Raw genomic sequence first — 18,153 nt, forward strand, 5'->3', positions numbered from 1 at the left:
ACAAAGAGTGGACTGCAGCTGGAGTCAGCGCTTCAAGAACCACCACGAGGAGACTCATGAAAGACATGGGATTCAGGTGTCGCATTCCGTGTGTCAAGCCACTCTTGAACAAGAAACAGCGCAAGAAGCGTCTCGCCTGGGCCAAGGACAAAAAGGACTGGACTGATGCTGAGTGGTCCAAAGTTATGTTTTCTGATGAAAGCAAGTTCTGCATTTCCTTTGGAAATCAAGGACCCAGAGTCTGGAGGAAGAGCGGAGAAGCACAGAATCCACGTTGCATGAGGTCCAGTGTAAAGTTTCCACCGTCAGTGATGGTGTGGGGTGCCATGTCATCTGCCGGTGTTGGCCCACTCTGTTTCCTGAGGTCCAGGGTCAATGCAGCCGTCTACCAGGAAGTTTTAGAGCACTTCATGCTTCCTGCTGCTGACCAACTTTATGGGGATGCAGACTTCACCTTTCAACAGGACTTGGCACCTGCACACAGTGCCAAAACCACCAGCACCTGGTTCAAGGACCATGGTATCCCTGTCCTTGATTGGCCAGCAAACTCGCCTGACCTTAACCCCATAGAAAATCTATGGGGTATTGTGAAGCGGAGGATGCAATACGCTAGACCCAACAATGCAGAGGAGCTGAAGACGACTATCAGAGCAGCCTGGGCTCTCATAACACCTGAGCAGTGCCACAGACTGATCGAGTCCATGCCACGCCGCATTACTGCAGTTATTGAGGCAAAAGGAGCCCCGACTAAGTATTGAGTGCTATACATGCACATTCTTTTCATGTTCATTCTTTTCAGTTGGCCAACATTAGAGAAACAAACATTTTTTCATTGGCCTTTAGAATATTCTAATTTTCTGAGATACCAGATTTGATGTTTTCATTGGTTGTCACCTATAAATATCAAATTTAAATGTAATAAACATCGGAAATACATTGGTCTGTGTGCATTGCATGAATATAATGTACAAGTTTCACGTTTTGAATGGAATTACTGAAATATTTTCAACCTTTTGATGATATTCTAATTTACTGGCCAGCACCTGTACACTATTGAAGAAAAGCAGCAAATACATCTTTTTTCAAAATAAAGGACTTGAAAACCTCTATCTGCTCAGGTTTGAAAGAAAGCCTCAAGTCTAGATTGTTCTAAGTTGTTGGCAAAGTCGTTTCAAACGAAAGCCGTTCGTGAGCCGACACCATTTTTGTTCTTGTTTCTATCGCCGCTCTTGTGTTAAGTCCGCCCAACAAACATAGACGACGGCTTGGCCCAATGACCGACCTGCAGACCTAAGTCTTTTTGCTACTGCTATGTGAGTGTACTGCTTACATCTTAAAATGGCTCTCTAAAGCTTCAGTGTTTCGAGGAGCTGTTGTTTTGGCAGTAAATGTTAAAAAATTTCTCTTGGAATTGGACACTGAATACACCTGAAGTGCTAAATAAGTCTCAAACAAATCTCAAATTAGTTTCCAAGAGTTACTAAGGGGAAAGATGTGAGAAAGTTCCGAGAGGAGTTGGTGACCAAATCCTTGTGAACCAATGAAGACACAACTGAATGTGGAGTAGGCGTTCTAGGAAACAGCCATTCGAACATAGCCTGACAAGCCAGACTAAACAAATATATTGTTTAGTCTCTCCACGCTCCATTGACGGCTCTCGGTCGTGGGGCGGGTTCTACCGTTGTCTTTCAAACAATCGCCGCATGTTATTGGACAATGAACATCGTGACATACTCACCGCAACAGATGTCGGTAAACGAGGCAGTCCGCAATTGAAGAAGGTGAAAATACATCCCTTTTTCCAAAAACACAACTTAAGAACATCTATCTCTCCTGATTCTAATAAACCCGAGCCCAAATAGTCCAAAACTGATGTAAACGGACGGTGTAGGGGCAGTTTGATGGATGCATCAGGATCCAATCGTTAAGACTAGGACATTCACATGGGCCGTTTCTCAATACTCAAAGACGCTAGTACGTTCTTGTGTACTAGACAAGTATGTTCTTGGCAAGGACACCAGAAAGTCTGTTCTACTGAGTACGGGAGGACGAGGACGGCATTTGGAAAGGAACCGTACTCCGTTGTGTCCTGGCAACAAACTCTGCTTCTTGCTACAGTTAAAAAAACAACCTGATTTAAAAATAAAAGTGTAGTTTGTTCATTAAATAACAACAAAAACGTATCATTCGTATTGTATTTGGCCCACTGTTGATCAAAACTATTAAAATACTAGCATTTCCTGCTGTTTAATGAATAAAATAAGTTTATTTCTCATCTGAACAGACATACGGTGCTTTTATTTTGATAGTGGGTTAGCTAATTGGCATTTTGAAGGATCGTGAAGAGTAAAACCCAAACACACACAGCTAAATTAAAAGTTTACACACGATTATTTACAAAAACAGACAACTATATATTAATCCAATAATATTTTTATTATAAAACATTACAGCTATTAGCTTTCTACTCTGACATTCAGAGTTTAACGGTTTACAACGCAATGCATTATGGGAAACTTTGCTGTCCCAAGTCCGCAGAAGGATGCATTGATGCATCCTCGATACAATGGGCAAGAACGTTCCGTTATGCATACTTAGGATTGGAACAGTCCTTGGGTCATCGTTGACGACGTTTCACAAGGACGCGAGTACACAAGTTCGGACAAGTACGCATATTGAGAAACGACCACTGATTGGATAATGATTTTCCAGGACTGTATGTTTCAGAATGTTTTCTGAAAAACATTAAATTTATTGGTCACCATCAGAGTGTGAAGAGCATTTTAAGAAATATGGCCAAAAAATGCTCCATAAAAACACAATCTACCCCAAATTTAACTGCAATAAGATGCTGTCAAAATACTGATGCCAATAGTCTGTTAGAGCAGCTCTCACTGACTTGGTTTGACCTACAGCTGAACAGTCGTTCGTCTGCCTGAGTAGTTGACTCATGCAGCAAATTCCCTTTGTGTCAGCCTAATGTGTGGAGGTTTAAAGCATCGGCACACAGCCTGGTAAACTTTAAAAGGTGATAAACCGTCTGAAGACACAAGGTGATATGTTTAATTTACAATTAAATGTTCTGCTCTCCATCCTTCACATTTTTGGTATTGATTATTCTAAATACAACGGAGGAAGGAAGCAGGACAACCGATATCCTCACAGGATGATGTGTGACATGTTCAACAAATAAGGGTTAGTAAAGTGTCCTAATATTCAGAAGAATGACTGAAATGACGTTATTCTGCAGCGTCACAAAGACAAACAGCTAAAATCAGTATACACTTCTATGACTCATCCACCAATGCTACAAGGTCAACTTGCAGGAAATTTGTATTAATCATGATATGAGTAACTGAGTACAAATCAATAATGCCCCAGTTTATGTATTTAGATGATTAAAATAAACCATGAAAAGTCTCTCAGAATAACCACATTGAGCCCAGAAAGGCTGGAGCTATTTCTCCTCCATCCATGATTGCCCCATCTTCTCTGGATAATAGTGAGTTTTGTTAAACAGACCAAAGGAAAAGAAATCGGACCGGATGATAATAGATTTACTGTAATTAAGCTGTTAATTGTGACCTTGGAATGAATCATTGTAGTGTTTCAGTTCAAGAGGGGATGAAAAATAAGAAGAGAAGCTGAAAAGGTTGGAGAAAAAAATAGAAATAATTACAAAACGACCACGGGGGGATCCAGGTAAAATCAAGTTTTGTAGACATGAAAAAACTTAAAGATGAACTAAATTTAAAAATTGGAAGAGAAATTACTAAATGGCATGCAAAACCCTGCTTCTCACCAATTTGGGGTAATCCTGTAGACATGGGACCAATTCTGCTTTCCACCGGGTGCATTTTTAACAATGTGTGCTGCAGAAGAGATTAAAATACTGGTAATAAAACTGCGCAGTCTGGTCAACACTTTAGGCACGCGTACCGATTCGCTTTGCTGTTATCAGCCAAGGGAGGGCCTTAGGGCCGGGAGACATCGTTTCTGAAAGATTAAAGAACAGGGTCAGATTAATAATAAGTTACTTAAAATATTTTAAACTACGTACGCCAGTGCCAAGGTTGAATTTAACTGCATATTTGTTAATTGGTTTTGGTAAATGAGTTGTATTTACCATACCATACCAACTTTATTTATGAACAGAGGTGGAAAGTAACGAATTACATTTACTTGTGTTACTGTAATTGAGTAGATTTTTTGTGCATTTATACTTTTTAAGTAGTTTTTAAAATCTGTAATTTTACTTTTACTTAAGTATTGTTTTTTGTAAGTATTGTATTTCGCTACATTTTTTATCTTATCCGTTACAGAGTAAAAAAAAAAACAACATTGCAAAATACTGTCGGCACGGTTCGCACTGGATTCAGACACCACAGAGAAGAGAGACGAGAGTATAAACATATACATATGTAGAAGCGTCTTAACGCTCTCGAGAGTGATCCAGCACTTAACGAAGTGTCTGTGGCTGTGTCTCAATTCAGGGTCTGCATCCTACGTCGGCCGGATTCGTCGGCTGGTTACGTCACAGCGCCGCGACTAGGCCTGTCCCAATTCGAAGACTCCTTCAAATGCGGTCGACAAATCCGGCCTTCTTTTCGCCTGAATGAAGGATGGGTCCGGTGTATCCTTCAATAGGTAGCATTTCCCAAGATGCCTTGCGGGCCGGCCGGCAGAAAAACTTTTAAAAACAATGGCGGACAGTGAAGCGGGAGCTGTCGGGGAGGATTGCGCATATAAATGACAGTATAAACTTAAACTGTTAGGTTAAGGACTTTTTGTGATACATGAACGTTATTTTAGTTAGAAATGTTACAGTAAAAGTGCTTGTATTGCGGTCTCGGCTCGTATGTTCGGTCGCTCGGTGTTGTACTTCTCCCGCTACGTTTTCCCCCTGATTTTAATAGAAGTTTGTATTTTAGGAACAAAAGAGAAAACCAGGGAATTTATTAAGCTTAGGTCGAAGAAGGACCACATGATCACTGGAGCAAAGTATTCGGCGGCTGTGGCATGGAGGTACAATAACATCTCATATTTTAAAAACTGGTTTCAGTTTATTTTTTTCTGCGAAAACATGAAAGGAATAACCCGTTGTCCTCTTTTCTCTTCCTGTTGCTTCTCTTACATGTTTGTTAAGACTATTCTGGAGAAAATGGGCATCCAGGGGAAGGTGCCAGCGATGACCAGCTTCTGGAGCTGATCTGGGAGGACATGAGGCTGCAGAGCGCCCAGGAGAGAAGGGAGAACTTTGACAGCTTTTTACTTTGCTAGAAAAAAATGGTTAATAAAGATTAAACACGTACATATAAAAGAAATATCTAAATAAAATCAGTTCTGCATTAAACTCTTGAATTTTATTTTTGTTTACAAATGAGAATTGTTTAATATTACAGGGTATCCGCTGGGTCTGAAAAGTCTTAAAAGGTGATAAATCGGTTTTGGTCAAGACCCTTAGAAAGGATTAAAAACTATTATCACATCTTTGCTCAGGCTCAGCTTGTCGAAAGTATTTTCTCTGAATTAGCTCTCCAACAGTCAAGGAAATGATTAAAAAGCTAAATGAAACTTCGAGCTCCATCGTTTAAAGTTCCTTCTCCCTTCTGCTCAGCGGTTCCACGGTTGCTAGGCGACGGGACGTTCGCCGAGGGAGTGGCGGGAATTCATGAAGGCTAGGCCTGTCCAAATTCACAGCCGTTAACATCCGATCTACCCGGCCGACGGAGGACCCAGCCCACGTCGGCCGAGTAGACTGGGTCCTTCGAAGGATGCAGACCCTGAGTTGAGACACAGCCGGTGTATATATATGTCTATACTGGTAAGACCCAAACACGGAAGTGCTGCGGACGCTGAAGGAGCGCACCAGAAGAACTGAGTGCTTAAGTTACGAGAGTGTTACGGGGTACGAAGGAAAGGATAAGAAACACTGGCTACTCGGATGACTGGAGGATCACCTAAGAAGATCAAGGCTTGTGAGAAGGAATGAAGGGATGTCTGAGCGGTCAACAGGTGAGTTGAACTTCTTAGTGTGAAGCATGTGTTCAGTGACCTTACAGTGCACTTAACTGTGATCCTACCCAGTGGTGGGTAGGAGAAGAAAATAGGCGCTATTGGTACGAGAAAGACAGCCTGGCCTGCCAGACTCCTGTTTAATTCACGTCATACACGGCGATGCTCAATTTCTCATAAACAACGAAGACAGCGGCGGAGTTCGCTGCGGCTCTTTCCTCTGTTCTAAATGACTCAGATGTCTTTAAAACCACAAGTAGAAGCGCTAAAAGCATTTCTTCTAAAAAATAAAAGATGTTTGTGCCATTGTCAGATGCTATTTTTTTACTACAACTAGAAATCTACCGCGTCGTGTGGTACAGTCGGGATTTCCTTCTTTTCTGATTGGTCATTTTTGATCTTCCTAGTCCCGCCCCTCAAGTGATCTTCCAGCTAAAAGAAAAACTCAGCAGACTGGAGACTGTCTCCAAGATGTGTCTGCCACTCTTCAGAGCCATTCAGGATGGTGTCCAAAAGCACTTTGGTGAGATGATGGAAGACCCTGAGCTGACTGCTGCTGCAATCCTTCTTCCAAAGTTCAAGACCACCTGGACTGAGAGGCACGATATCATTGAAGCAGGTAATTTTTAATAATTTAATATCATACCTTAATCTGTTTCTTATTCATTTCAATCCTGTCAACATACTTAAAGTTCAATTATACGAGTCTGTCAACACAAATTATAGTATTTGTAAGGCATGTATTACTAAAAACAATTCTTGTTGCATCTTCTATCAAAACTTAATTGCCAGATATATTAAATATGTGTTATGTATTTGTCATTCAACAGGTTTGATCAATATGAGAAGACACCTTGACCAGATGGCAGAGGCTGGGGCGGAGCAAGTCAAGCAACAGTCATCACATCTTACCCTCATCTTTGTTTCAAAGTGCTTTTCAGTCCATCGGTCCCAGCGTGCTCTCTATAATTAATGCTTCTCTGGTATCTGGTCAGGTCCCTGCTTACTTTAAGAACGCTGTAATCCACCTGCTTCTTAAAAAACCGAGTCTGGACCCCTCTCTCCATAGCAGCTTCAGACCCATCTCTAAACTTCCGTTCATCTCCAAGATCTTGGAAAAGGTTGTGGCTAAACAACTCACAGCTGCTCTTGATGAACATAACATCTTTGATAGCTTCCAGTCAGGTTTTCGTAGAGCTCATTCTACTGAAACAGTTCTTCTTAGGGTCTCTAATGACCTTCTGACCCACAGTGATGCAGGAGACTGTTCTGTTCTGGTCCTGCTGGACCTGACTGCAGCCTTTGACACTGTTGACCATCACCTGCTACTGGAGAGGCTGAGAGACTGGGTAGGCCTATCAGGATCTACCGGGGGATGGGGGGGAGGGGGGGGGGGGTCATTCAGGGAAAAGTCATGGGCTTGTGACTATAACCTAATTTATGTTACTAGTTTGCAGTGTAACTGCCTTTGTACTTCAATATGCATATTTGTTCATTTAATAAAAAAACGGCCACTTTGACTTTTATACCCCATTGTCTGTTTTTTTAACTATTCAGAAGAGCCCGTCCTTGCACGGTCAAAAAGTAACTAAGTAACTTTTACTCTGACTACATTTTAAATAAGCTACTTTTTACTTTTACTTGAATACATTTTGAGGCAGGTAATTTTACTTGTAATTGAGTAAAATTTCATGAAAGTAATTATACTTGTATTTAAGTACAACATTTTAGTACTCTTTCCACCTCTGTTTATGAAGCACATTTAAAAACGGCATGGCAGCCGACCAAAGTGCTGTACAGAATAAAAAGTAAAAACACAATATAAAACAAAACACGGTCAACAATGAAATACACAACAAGGCAGATAATCACGGTCAATAAAAAGACACATGGTAAAATAATAAAAGTCAGGGATTTAAAAATGCCTGGTTGTAAAAGTGAGCCTTAGGTAGCGACTTGAACCGGAGGAGGGATGGTGCCAGCCTCACTGAAAGAGGAAGAGCATTCCAGAGTGTCGGAGCAGCGTAGACAAAAGCACGCTGCCCCGCGTTTTGTATTTCATTGTTGGAACGCGAAGCAGCAGGCAATCAGCAGATCTCAACGGAGCCAGACCGTTCAGGGCCTTAAAAACAAAAGTCAGGATTTTAAACTTGACTCTGAAGTTTACGGGTAGCCAGTGGAGCTGCTCCAGTACAGGTGTGATATGGTCTCTTCTAGGGGTGTTTGTTAAAAACCTGACTGCCGCGTTTTGTACGACCTGAAGCCTGTTAAGAGCGGAGGCAGGTAAGCCAATTAAAATGGAATTTGCATAATCCAGTCAGGAGGTGATAAAAGCATGAATTACAGATTCCAGGTGTGCTCGTTTCAGGATCGGTTTTAAGCTAACTAGTCTGCACAGCTGATAAAAACACGATCCGACCACTGCGTTAATCTGAAGGCCCATGGAAAAGTGTGTATCCAGTTTCACCCCCAGGTTGGTAACACACTGCTTGAGGTCATAAGGGAGAGTGTCCAAATCGGAAGATAAGTGTGTGGTTTTGTTAGGAGTCATCAGGAGTGCCTCAGACTTAGAATCATTCAGCTTAAGGAAATTGTTGGCAAGCCAAACCCCCACTTCAGCCAAACATTGGTCCAGAAGTATTTAGTGCTTTAAAACCCCCCAAGGCACTTCACAACACAATCAGTCATTCATTTATTAACACACACATTCACATGCTGTTGGTGATGAGCTACATTGTAGCTACAGCTCCACATTTTATTTTTATTGCGTGATTCGGGTGATTCAACTCTCCTCCACTGATCTCCACTTCACTTCACTAAAGAAAACAGGTGCTTTGTCAGTGCATTGTGCGAGTTTGCTGCACTGTGCTACTTTTATTTGACAATTTTGTTCACAGTAAGCACAACAACAGCTTGCTTCAGAGCAATGTGTGAATATCCTTGTTTAAAACTTTGGATTTAGTTTCTGCAGACCACAGCTGCAGCTTGCTATGCACACAAATAATGGAATACCTTGAACTTTTGCTAAATGCATGTTATTATCAGTAAAATTATCCATCATAGAAACCTTTTAGTTGATGCAACATTAATGTTCTATCCCCACAAATAAGTCTGAAAGAGTTTAGCTGTATGGCGGAGTGATGCTAGCGGTTAGCTTCTACTAGCCAAAAAAATGCTCTGCTCTCTCCTGGATGATAAACCACCAACAGCCTTCCCCATCACGAATCGAGATGGGTGAGTCCGTCCGTCCGTCCGTCCGTCCATCCATCCATCCATTTTCATCCGCTTATCCGGAGTCGGGTTGCGGGGTCAGTAGCCTAAGGCGAGAGGCCCAGACTTCCCTCTCCCCAACCACTTGGGCCAGCTCCTCCGGGGGAATCCCAAGGCGTTCCCTGGCCAGGTGAGTGACATAATCCCTCCACCGTGTCCTGGGTCTACCTTTAGGTCTCCTCCCGGTTGGACGTACCCGGATAACCTCACCAGGGAGGCGTCCAGGAGGCATCCTGACCAGATGCCCGAGCAACCTCAACTGGCTCCTCTCGATGTGGAGGAGCAGCGGGTCTACTCCGAGCCCCTCCCGAATGACCGAGCTTCTCACCCTATCTCTAAGGGAGAGCCCAGCCAGCCTGTGGAGAAAACTCATTTCGGCCGCTTGTATCCGTGATCTCGTTCTTTCGGTCACTACCCAAAGCTCATGACCATAGGTGAGGGTAGGAACATAGATCGACCGGTAAATCGAGAGCTTCACCTTCTGACTCAGCTCTCTCTTCACCACGACAGACCGGTACAACGCCCACATCACTGCAGATGCAGCACCAATCCGCCTATCGATCTCACGCTCCAGTTTTCCCTCACTCGTGAACAATACCCCGAGATACTTAAACTCCTCCACTTGGGGCAGGACCTCGTCCCTGACCCGGAGAAGACATTCTACCCTTTTCAGAATAAAGACCATGGTCTCAGATTTAGAGAAGCTGATTCTCATCCCAGCTGCTTCACACTCAGCTGCGAACCGCTCCAGTGAAAGCTGAAGATCATGTTCTGATGAAGCCAGCAGGACCACATCATCTGCAAAAAGCAGAGACCTAATCCTCAGGCCACCAAAACGGATGCCCTCCACACCTTGGCTGCGCCTAGAAATCCTGTCCATAAAGGTTATGAACAGAATCGGTGACAAAGGGCAGCCTTGGCGGAGTCCAACTCTCACTGGGAACGAGCCCGACTTCCTGCTGGCAATGCGGACCAAGCTCTGACACCGGTCATACAGGGACCAAACAGCCCATATCAGAGGGCCTGGTACCCCATACTCCCGGAGTACCCCCCCAGGAACGCGGTCAAACGCCTTCTCAGAATCCACAAAACACATGTAGACTGGTTGGGCAAATTCCCACGCACCCTCCAGGATCCCCCTAAGGGTATAGAGCTGGTCCAGTGTTCCACGGCCAGGACCAAAACCACATTGCTCCTCCTGAATCTGAGGTTCAACAATCCGACTGACCCTCCTCTCCAGAACCCCTGAATAGACCTTACCAGGAAGGCTCAGGAGTGTGATCCCCCTGTAGTTGGAACACACCCTGCGGTCCCCCTTTTTAAATAAGTTGGACCACCTTCCCGGTCTGCCAGTTCAGTGGGACTGCCCCCGATGCCCACGTGAGATTGCAGAGCCGCATCAGCCAACACAGCCCCACAACATCCAGAGCCTTAAGGAACTTCGGGCGGATCTCATCCACCCCCGGAGCCTTGCCACAGAGGAGCTTTTTAACCACCTCAGTGACCTCAACACCAGAGATTTGAGAGGCCAACCCAAAGTCCCCATACTCTGCTTCCTCACTGGAAGACATGTCGGTGGGATTGAGGAGGTCTTTGAAGTATTCTGCCCACCGATCCACAACGTCCTGAGTAGAGGTCAGCAGCACACCGTCCCCACTATAGATAGTGTTGGTAGCGCACTGCTTTCCCCCCCTGAGGCGCCAGATGGTGGACCAGAATCTCCTTGAAGCCGTACGGAAGTCTTGCTCCATGGTCTTACTGAACTCCTCCCATGCCCGGGTTTTTGCCTTGGCGACCACCGGAGCCGTGTTCTGCTTGGACTGCTGTTACCCGTCAGCTGCCTCTGGAGTCCCACAGGCCAAAAAGACCTGATAGGACTCTTTCTTCAGCTTGACAGCATCCTAACTGCCGGTGTCCACCAGCTGGTTCGGGGGTTGCCACCACAACAGGCACCGACGATCCTGCGACCACAGCTCCGGTTGGCCGCCTCAACAATGGAGGCACGGAACAGGGTCCATTCAGACTCAATGTCCCCCGCCTCCCCCGGAACATTTTGGAAGTTCTGTCGGAGGTGGATGAGTTCATGAATGTTAATTTTCAGTCTGACGTAGATCTGTCAGGCCTTTCAAACCGGACTGTTTTACCATCTATTTTCTATCAGCTGCTATTGCAGGAAATAGGGGCAGAAGGCTTATGTTTAACGGGCATGTCAAACTCAGAATGAATCATATTAAAAAAAAAAGTAAAAATCAGAGGATGAGAGGAAACAACAAAGAAGAATGCTGGAGCACCATTCACATTCCAGGATGTACTGGGAATATCCAGACTTTGAAAGAAAGCCAGACAGATCCATAGCAAGGCGTCTTCTTCCTTTGCTTCATTTGTTCAAAACCCCCACTCTACAACCAGCCGTGCGTTCGTTCCCCTCAGCTCATTTAATACTCATGTCCTGGCCGAGTGGGCGGGGCAAACCAGTCCTTTCATTGTAGGACATTATTATGGGGCTGTATTTATTAGGACTCCTGGGCCATTTTGAGCCCCAACCAAGCTTAATAGGCTATATTGAGGCTGAAAGAGCAGCTTCACATAATTTAAAAAGCTCTTTCTAGTACACCTTTAATTATTCCCCGCTGACATTCATGCCAGAGTTTTACATGTAAAAATCACCTGATGTTGAAGCCATTTTCATCAAATTTGGAAACGAACACTGTGCAGAATTTCACGCAACATCGCAGGATCCATTTTGATCTGTCAGCACTCAGTGTAATAGGCAAGACCCTGAACAACTATCATGAACACAGCTGATTTATTTGAATCAGTAATGAAATGCTACTGTAGAAACCAATAAAGACTGAAGAGACATTTCAGCAGTTGGATTAAGGTGTTACAAACACAAGTGCACAGTGAGAATTTCAAAATTCAATTCCAGATTTGTTATTTTTGTATTTAGGTGGCCATCTTAAACTATGCAATCAGTCATAGGTCTGCATCGGGTGAAGACTTTCTGACAGTTTTTAAATTGTGAATGCAAGAGTTAAACTGTCTGATAATCTGTGTTGCACCTTGAGAATTTTTTTAGCTAAGCTAACAAATAGACTAGTGATGGGAATTACGGCTCTTTTTAGAGAGCCGGTTCTTTTGGCTCAGCTCACCAAAAAGAGCCGGCTCTTTCGGCTCCCAAGTGGCTCCTCAGATTTTCTGTTGCGTAGAGTACATTTACAACCAAATTAATGCAAAACTGTATGTAAAATTATTTACTAATGTAAAAAAAAAATGCAATATATCAAATATTTTTCATTAGTATGGATTTAATAACTGAACACTAAGAAATCTCCACTTTCCGACTGCTGGCGCTCATTTTCTCACCGTTTTCGTCGCACTCTCCTCCCTCTCGCTCGCCTTTTTCCTCCTCCTCATTCCCTCTCGTCTCCCTCCACCCACATGTGCTCTGCTGTGTGAGTCTGATCCTCCCTCTTCCCCGCCCCTACTGTTCCGTGTGTGGACAGTCTGGACACGCAGTAGCACATGTTGACCAATCGCCTGTAGCTTTCACCAAAGCAAGAGGGGTCGGGGGAGGGGAGGGGACGAGCCGGCTCCCGTCGTTTACTTCAAAGGGCCGGCTCTTAGAGCCGATTCGTTCGCGACCAACACATCACTAAAACAGACAGCTGTAGCGTTTTGAGGTGAGCGGTAAAGGCTGATTTTAGTCAGGTTGCATGTAAAGAAGTGCCAACAGGAAGTCGATCAAAATAGAGCAGAAAAGCATCACAATAATTAGGATTCTCTACAGTCCTTCCAAGTGTTGTGGAGATAATTCACACTTCAGCCTGCCTGACTGACTGACAATGGCACCCCCAGGGGCACACTGTTAGCATCAATGCTAGTTCAAGTATGGCAGCTTAGATTGCCCAGTCTCGCTCTGAGAAGAGTCCTGATAAGAAAAATCAAACAGCGAAATCAAAATGTTTGTTATCTGGATGTTCTTTCTCCTTTCACTTTAATCTGATGGTTGGGATGATAGCGGCTCGGAAACATCCTCTCCACCTTCATCTCTCTCCGAGCTCTCTTCCACGGAACACAAGATTAAATTCAGCTGTTGTGCAAGAATCAAGCTGTTCATCCATCATAAACATCCATCTGTATTTATCTGTAAACTGCTGCTGCTTCTCTCTCTAAACATGTGTATTTATGATAATGTGCCTAATGATTCTTTTCTGTCCTTAATGCTGTAATATGTTTTCTTCTAAATCACTTTGTCTGCTTAAATAGAGCAATTTTCAAAGTTTATAGTCTATTTCTGCATTATTGTTGCCATTTCTTGTGCTTTTTTTGTTTTAAGTGGCAGTTTTTTGTATTTATTTCCTTCCTCGTAGTATCATATTACCGCAGCTGTTGCAACAAACCATTTCCCCGACGTTAGAAATCAATAAGCTTTCATCTAATCGCTTTTTGTTGGACGTTCTGGCTGCTTCACACCCAGCAGGACCATGCCGTGTGTGGACAGCAATTCTGCGATGTTTGGGAACTCAAACAGGCCCTAAATTTTTCCATTAATCCTCACCGTGTTTTGGCAGCTTCCCAAAAAGCAGCTCGAGAGGAAATGGAGTGAGGTGTGAGGTTCGGAGAAGCCTCTCTAAAATTATTGCTGTCTCTGCTCTGCTAGATTATTTTTTTCCTGGCAAGATGTTTATTTCTTTATCTTTTTTCAAATCCTTGTGTTTATTTCTAGACTTGTTCAGACATTTTTTATTACTTGTTTGGTGATTGCCTTCACCTGAAATCATGCACTACAGAATCATTCAGTTGACCACACGTATTTTTATTTATTTACATTTAGTAAAAATCTGTTTTCACTATTTGGGGCAACTTATTACCTAAAATCCTAATGAAATTAAACATTTAATTAAAAAAAAGAGTCAAAATGATGCTTTGCATAAGAACTATAATAGTAAAGGAACATAATTTGGATGATTTTGCATCTGTCCAGTTTTTTGACAAAGATCCACTAAATGTTTTGATAATCCACTCTGCTGGATGCACGTCTACAGTTCCCTAACGTGAAGAGCTAAAGCTGCTGCGGCAAGTTTGGAAAACAAATAATCTATTTTATCTATTTTTTCATGCCATTAACAACATTTTAACATAGTACAGCTATAAATACCTTCTGTACATTTACTCTGTGTATTTTGTCAACTGGTTCTTTTAAAACGCAGAAAATAAGCGTTGTTCTTTACCTTGTTTTGCTAACGTTTTGGCTAATTACTATAGCCGTCCGCAGAGCTGGTCCGATGTTGGTGGCGTCACGTCCTTCTTTGTTGATAAAAAACATAAAAGATGCAATACAAATGAAGTGGACACGGGGCCATGAGGAGAGACGATGGAGTCTACACGGTAGAGCAAGCATGGGACTGTGTCATTGACGAAGAGGGCGCGGGCATCAGAGGGCGACATTGTACTCTGCTGCCCGCAGATAAACGGAGAAGGAAGTGATGCCACCAACATGGACACAGCTCTGAGGATGGCTATAGTAATTAGTAAAACAAGGTAAAGAACAACTCTTTTATTCTGTGTTTTCAGACAACCAAGGGAAGATTAGTTCTGAATACATTGTGGAGATTGCATTTGTCTAAAAACCTCCGCCAATAACACGTCCTGGACCAAAAACAACTATTGGATCATCCAGTTATCAAACCCCTGCACTTCTACACACACGTATTTAGCAACAGAACACCACTGTGTGAGAGGCTCTAACCCTAACCCTACCACATCTACTTTAGGACACCAAAATGAAAAACACAGTTTGAGGTCACGGAAAACAAAAGACGTTCCGACCTAGGAAACAGCGGCTGGTGTTTAGCGTGCCCTTGTTTCCTCTCGCATCGCGTTTCCAGTTCCAGCAGGTATGATACCCAAGGGGAGGGGAGAGTTTTACATGACCGTGTTTGTGTTTGAAGCTTGTTTTGTAAGTTTGCTAAAGCAGCTTTGACTCAAATTAAGATGGCCACTACAGCTAACTAACTCGAGTGCAAAAACCCAAAGTTGGAATGGTCAATAATTTATCTTAAAGACAAACTCAGAGAACTAACTGATTAAATGAGGCGTGTGAGATCACACAATTTTAGTCTAACATGGTTAAGTTGACCAAAATAACTATTAACAACTGTTCCTGATCTGATTAGGTCACCAAGGACACGACTCGAGTTTGGACTTTGATCACTGAGTTACTAAAACAAGGAGAAACAACTAATCTGACCCCGGGTTTCCACCGGAGTCGTCAGCAGCACGTTACTGCAGCAGCACGTCTTGCTTGCGTAAGCTGCTGCTTGGCCCCTCCCACGAGACGCGAAGCAGCAGGGGAGCAGCTGTCACCGACCGAGCACGAAGTCACACGAGTAACTTCGTCAGTAAACACAACAACAAGCAGGAGAAAACTACAACATGGTTTGTGTTTTATGTTCTGTCCGTTTTATAATCGCCAATACGGACCTGAAAAACAAAGGAGACCGCTAGCTAGGTGATAACTTCTCACGGGGACGCACAGTTAGTAACCTTTTTTTAAAGTAAAGCAAACGGAAGGCAGTACGTTCTTTATTCTGAAAATCTCAGGTAGCTTCTCTCCATTTCCGCGTCCGATTTCCTGTCTTTCCTTCCCCAAAAATGTCGAACTTGACCCGTTTCAGAGGCGTCGCGCGTAGAAAATAGAACCGGCGCGTAAGGGCCGCGACATGCTGCTCCTGAGACGCGGCCGACTCGCGCTGCTGACGGCTGCGGTGGAAAAGGTTCTGTTGACCACAGCGGTACCTATCAGCAGCTATGACGTGCTGCTGCACTAACGTGCTGCTGACGGCTCCCGTGGAAAGAAGGGGTTAGATTTAGACATGGAGAGTAGGACCAGAGTAGACCAGCCACACAGCTAACACCTGGACGGTGATTGGTTTAACGAGGAACAGCTGGGTTGCAGAATGAAATGAAGGTGTGGCAGCATGACGGAGCTGCAGCTGAAAGAAATGATGACTGGATGACAAAGTGAGAAGATTTAGATAAAAAATGCAAACAAGAAATCGGTTCATGGCATAACAAGTGAGGGGAAATGTAGCATGTATCCAAAAGGTCTAAGCTGCTGAGTCTGACACATTCTGGAAGTGCAGCATGAAAAAAAATGGACCTGAAGTGTAAATTAAGCGGTGTGCCACAACTCTACACTTCTGGGACACGTCTGATACGCGCCGCCGTGCAGCGGTGCAAACAAACCCACCACACCCATGTGGCTGCTTATTGTGCTTTGCAAAAGTTACGCGCCGCTTACGGGTCCAGTGAAAAAGCCAGGGTTAGTCAAAAACATGGCGCCAAACAAAAATGAGTAGAGATATGAAACTAAAACTTTCTGGAAATATTTAGATTTCTTAAATTATGTTCAATTCAGTTCAGTTATGTAGCACCAAATCAGTACAAGGGTCGTCTCGAGGCAAACATTCACAAAGCAAACCTTCCAGTACAGTTCAGGTCATGAGCAAAAAGCTTCCTGAATGAGGAACCCAGCAGATTGCATCGAGTCACTGACAGGCGTCTGTGACTTGACAAAGGGTTTTTATTGATTCTCAGAGATGTGCATCCATGAGAGATGCGTCTTCTGAAGATGTGTCTCTCATTTCTATGGAACAGGTTAGGGCCAATGAAAAGAAAAATAATTCGGAATTTTTGAATTCTGAGATAAAATTTAGAAATCTTTTTCTCTTCATTTTTCTTTTCAGTGGCTCTTCCGCACATTTCATCTCACATAAAGTACATTTCTGACCTTTTGTGATATTGTTACATCTAGTCATTCAAGTGCTTAAATGAACGTTTCTGCATGTCTGAGCCATATAGATGTATGGAGACTTTCTCTGGGTGGAATAATGCATCACAGACTCCATACAGGAGCTCTGTGGTACAGTATACGCTGTACATCACCGGCCTGTTGACGATCCAGAATCTCCCGAGGCCTTGCAGGACTTTATGTATTTCCGCTGACCGTGGGAGGACACAGAACAGCGCTGACAGCCAGCTGGAGCTGCAGCTCATGAGCAACTAGTGTTTGAAACAGACACAAGGCTTTCGCTGCTCTGAAGCGGCGAGTACGATTGCATCCCTAAAGAAATCCCAAGCTGCCAGGGACGATTTGAGAGGAAAGAGTGAATGAGTAGCCCTCTTTGTGTTTCCACAGCAGACAATACAAATAAAGCTGAGGATGGATTGGACCTACTGTGATATTTGACTGGGATGAATGGACCTTGATGTTCTTTCTCTCTGTCCCCAATCTCTTTTAATTTACTGGTGTTGTGGAGGATATGGTTCTCATCATTAATCAGCAAGACAAATGAATCCCCAGCTGGCTCGGCGCGAGAGAGAGAGCACGCAAGAAACACACGGCGAGAAGCGAAGAGAGATGGAAGCAGAAAGGAAAGGGCGGGGTATATAAATCAAGTCTGCTTTGATTAATTCACCTTGGTCTGGAGGACACGGTTAATAAGATCCATTATGATCATATTCAGAGTTGTCGTGTTTTCGGCTGTATATCAAGAAGAAAAGGCCTAGATCATTCAAAATGGTTAATTAGACTCAGGCTAATTAAAATCTTTACATTTAGTGACAACAATTAGTAGTGCTCAGCTCAAATTACAATCACTTGCAGAGCGGGTAATTATCTCATTGAGATTGAGCTTTCTGAGTGGTGCAGGTAAAAACTACCAATCATGCCACGAGCAAACAAAAGAAACACATGGCACTCGTTTGGATGACAGCAAGTTTAGCACCCTTTGGTGAGTTATCAGAATTTTATTTCACAGCATAATTCCCACTTAGGGTTTGTCACTGATCCTAAAAAAGAGG

Source organism: Nothobranchius furzeri, chromosome 10, assembly GCF_043380555.1.
Source record: "Nothobranchius furzeri strain GRZ-AD chromosome 10, NfurGRZ-RIMD1, whole genome shotgun sequence".
In the NCBI taxonomy this organism is placed as follows: domain Eukaryota; kingdom Metazoa; phylum Chordata; class Actinopteri; order Cyprinodontiformes; family Nothobranchiidae; genus Nothobranchius; species Nothobranchius furzeri.